Source organism: Tamandua tetradactyla, chromosome X (assembly GCF_023851605.1).
Source record: "Tamandua tetradactyla isolate mTamTet1 chromosome X, mTamTet1.pri, whole genome shotgun sequence".
NCBI lineage: Eukaryota > Metazoa > Chordata > Mammalia > Pilosa > Myrmecophagidae > Tamandua > Tamandua tetradactyla.
The window spans coordinates 24062904-24067624 of NC_135353.1; the positions used below are offsets into that span (position 1 = coordinate 24062904).

The window sequence follows — 4721 nt, forward strand, 5'->3', positions numbered from 1 at the left end:
TTTATAATCACAAGGGCATAAAATAAAGGCTGTGCAATCATTATCAGATATCAACATAGCTGTATTACAATTAAAAAATTTCAGCTCTTTCTCTCTGTCTGCCCTAATATACCAGAAAGTAAAAAAGAAATAGCTATACAATAATTCAGTAACCATAATCACGCCTGAAATCCTAACTTCCAGTTACAACTCCTCCCTTTCGTTTGATAATTATCTCTCAATCTTGAGGGATATCTGGGCAACAATTTTCTAACTTTTTTAAGACTGAAAAGAGGCATTGTCATTGAGGGGCAGAGGGATGAAACTGGTTGTTGTGTTTGGAGGGCCCCATATTTCTGGGTTTCAGAGCTTATTTGGCATTGGAACAATCTGGAGGTTTTAAGTCTCTGAATACAAACTTAATAAATAAAACTTTTATGGAGCCTAGGGTATTCCTTTGGGTTTCCAGGAACACTGTTGGTTAAGAATTACCACATTGTGGCAGTTTGTAATGTGTGGCTTCAGTATGCCCAAGAGTAACCTTCACAATGACCTCTCAACTCGATTTGAAATCTTTTAGCCATTGAAACTCTATTTCTTCCCCCCTTTTGGTAAACTAATCCTACAATCCCACGGCCAGGCTCATCCCTGGGAGTCATGCCCCATGGTGCCAGGGCCAGGCTTATTTCCTTGGCAGACATGTCCCATGTGGAGGAAGGTCAGAGTTTGGCTTAGAGAGAGATCACATTTGAGCAACAGAAGAGGTTCTCTGGGGATGACTCTTCGGCATTAATAATAAGTAGGTTCAGTTTTGCCATTACATAAACGTGTTTCATACAGGCAAGTCTTATGATTAAGGCCTTGGTTATTATATAGGGAACCCTATATTATATAGGAAAATATCAGGAATTCCCCACATACAGAAGTTTAATAGTTCTACTTTTTCTTCAGTTCCTCAAGGGACTTTGAAAATACTTCCTAATTTTCTGCTCAAAATACTCTGAAATTTATCAGGGTATGACATTAACTTGAAAAAAAAATTCAGATTTTATTCCTTATTCTAGGTTTCATAGTAAATAAAGCTGAATTAAGTCATCTCAATAAACTGACAAGAAGTTCAATTAGATAGAAAATTTTAATTTTGGACAGAATAAACATTTTTTCTTTTGGTCTCATCCAAAAGTTAAAGATTTAAAATGCAGTAAATATATATATTTTTAACTAGTATATTGATTTATTTTAGTTTTAATCAGATCAGTTTTTTTTTTTTCAGGGTTGATGCCCACAAGGTTTATTATCGCACACTCACATAAAGAAGAGAGGCTAGCAAACAACTTATATGTTCTCACTAATCAGAAATGTCAGTGCTAAGAAAAGTTATATTGGCAGTAAGTTTAAAAAGAATCTCAGGCGGGCGCTAGCGGGAACAGGGGGCGGCCTTGGCTCCTCGGTAATTGCCTCTTTTCCCGGCGTCTTATCTGAAGAGGGAGCGCTATGTCCGCGGAAATCCCTGAGGCAGCCTCCGCGGAGGAGCAGAAGGAAATGGAAGATAAAGTGACTAGTCCAGAGAAAGCTGAAGAAGCAAAATTAAAAGCAAGGTATCCTCATCTAGGTCAAAAGCCTGGAGGTTCAGATTTCTTAAGAAAACGATTACAGAAAGGGCAAAAATATTTTGATTCTGGGGATTACAACATGGCCAAAGCGAAAATGAAGAACAAGCAACTTCCTGCTGCAGCCCCAGATAAGACGGAGGTCACTGGTGACCACATTCCTACTCCACAGGACCATCCTCAGCGGAAACCATCCCTTGTGGCTAGCAAGCTGGCTGGCTGGTTAACAGCGCTGAACTGCATGAATCTTCTAACTCCCAATATTTCTCCTTAATATGTTACTTCTCAGCTTTTTGTTTCCTTTCATTCACTGAGTCATTTGAGACTGACAGCTTTGCAGGTAGCGGTAGTGGGTGCTGCTATTGTAAGGGAATATTATATGTGTAGAGTTTTGATTAGTTTAACAGTGCACTGATGAAAAGGACATGTTAGAACAACATAAAGTAATCTACTTGAAAATAATTGTATATATTACCTAACTCCTAGTGTAGTGCTGGTTCCAACAAGCAACAAGTTTTACAATTTTAATGTTTTGGAATTTTCCTTCATCTTAATTATAGCTTTGTACGTTACTCTTATTTAATATAACCTGTATTGTATTGATTTCTTTTGGATTTTGTAAAGCAGAAGTTTAAGACCTCAAGTTGGGAGAAAGGCTACATATTTCAAACACAAACAAATAGATGGGACTCTGTGCTTGAACTTGAATGGCCTTAAACCTGTTTCAGCTTTAACAGTAGAATTTTACTTGGGCAATATTTGCCCATTCTGGTGTAACTTATGTGACTCTAGCGCTTAACAGCTGCCGGTGAAGCTAGTATTCTTATTCAGTTCTGTAGTATTAGAGTACTTTTTGTTGTTGATGTGAATGACATGTGCATGTGCATTGACTGTTGGATTCACTTTTGTGCCATTTTTGTAAATACAATAGTTTTGCACAACCTCTCACAAATGTCTGTATTAATTTCACACTTTAAAAAAGTAGATGTGCCAACTAGAAGCACAAGAATTCCTACACAGAACTCTGTATGTCATTAGAGCTTTTGTATACTAAGAATAGTTTACAAACTGGGGCTTACAGAACACCAAATTGAAATCTTTACTCATTCTGTCATAGACTAAGCCTTTTTCATTTGTTACTTATACCCATGACATTCAGTGGCCTTGTGCAAAAATGATATGTTGCTTAGGCATATCTTTTGTCCTATGCAGAACGTTTCATTCTGACTTTTATGAAAATTGCAATTCATGTAATTTATATAAACTTTTTTTTTTTTTTTTTTTTAAAGGAAAGACAGAGAGAAGGAAGGAAGGATAGAAGGAAGGAAGGAAGGAAGAAAGGGAAACAACTTTTAAACATTTTCTTGTTTTATTGTATTTTGTTTTTCCGTTTTTTGTTACATGGGCTGGGGCCGGGAATCGAACCGAGGTCCTCCGGCATAGCAGGCAAGCACTTTGCCCGCTGAGCCACCGCGGCCCGCCCTAAACTTTTTTAATGTAGAAACTTTTTACTTCCACAGTCAACTTTGGGGGCGCTAGAATAAAAACCTTCCATACTCTGTCCCTTACCCTCACCCCTCCCTTTTTTCTTCTTTGACTCAAATGGAGTTTAGCTGTTTGGTCTATTTAGAAGCATAGATGTCTGTGTTCTTACTCTTTAAATTTGCTCTGCTGAATGCTGTATTTAGTGCAAATAATGATGTTTCCCTTATAATTTCTCAGTTGTTAATTAACCACTCTTAGTCCTGTATTATTAGTAGTATTTGATTATTGTTTAAATAAAAGGAACTTTATGATGAAACAAATTCTTGAGAAGACTGGCCCAGGAACCTATGTCAGGATGAGCTAAATGAATTAGGCTTGCTACAGTTAGAATAATTAACCTGCTAGGTAGAATTTATCCATATTAAAATATTTAATTAAATATTTTGCTTCTATAGATGTCATTTTAAAAAATGATTGATTTAATATTACTTGTGGTTAATGTAGTTAGTAAGACTTGTATTTGGGACTTATTTACCACTCTTTGAAGAGCTCTTCCCATGAATTGTTCTATGTAGCATGATAAATAAGCATCAGTAGCCTAAAAGGATACCATTTTTCTCCTCATCACTAACTTGCACAGAGCCTTCTCTCTTTTGAATTCAGGCATCCTTTCTGGATCTTCGCTCCATTTATATACCTGCTTTCCTGTGACCCCAAATCCAAGTAGATGGTGCATTGTGCATTGCACCTACATTTAAAGGCTGCCTAGTTGCTCTGAGGAAAGCTTGCTGATTATTTTCCTGCTCTGCCACTCCCCAAGTCAGTAAAACAGGACAAAGTGTGACTAATGTGCTCATTTGTAGTTTTAAGGATCAGTAATATATAAATATATTTATAATGGGAGCAGGTAGATTATTCCAAAGTATAATCATTTTAGAATCAATTTAAGAATTACAAAATATTCCAAAGTAGAATTCCTGTAATATCCGGTCTTTTTATTGGTTTCTGCACACTATCACCATTAAATTCACATATCTAAGAAGATTAATCTGAAAGATCAGAGAGACCATGTTATTCTTGATCATGATAGGACTCCTGCTATGGTTTGGGACAGATGGCCTAAAACTCAGCCATGCTGAGTTTTAGTTTGTAACATATGATGCTAATATTTAACCTACCTCAAAACTTGTTGAGGATCTGTGAAATGCTGAGTTAGTGCCCAAAATAAAATATTGTTGATTATTTCTTTAATAAAGGTAAAATTTCCTCATTAAACCAGCCTGCCTTCTGAAAAGTCATAGTCCTTCAAATCTCAGGATTTTCCATTGGAAAAGACCTGTCACTAAAGATTCCTAGGGTAGTTGCTTAGCTTCCATTATTGGTGCTTAGCTTAGAGACGTTTTTAATTTTTCTATTTTTTTTTGTTGTTGTTGTTCTGCCTCAAAGCTGAGCTTATTGAAGAATGCTTCTAGGCTGTTTTACCATTGCTAGATGAAGATTTTTACTAGAAGAGCTTAATTGTTCATTTATATGATTTCAGAGTTGTGGGGAATAGCTAATTTTAATCATTGTCCTGCATAAATGAATGTTGGCATAAACTGAAGTTGAAGATAAATATTTTATGAAAATTGGCTAAGTTCTAAAATA

General features: G+C 36.2%; 1 pseudogene; it reads left to right on the plus strand.

Moving 5' to 3' along the window:
• Positions 1-1417: 1417 nt before the first annotated feature.
• Positions 1418-2197, plus strand: LOC143671560 (cAMP-regulated phosphoprotein 19 pseudogene; annotated as a pseudogene).
• Positions 2198-4721: the final 2524 nt, after the last annotated feature.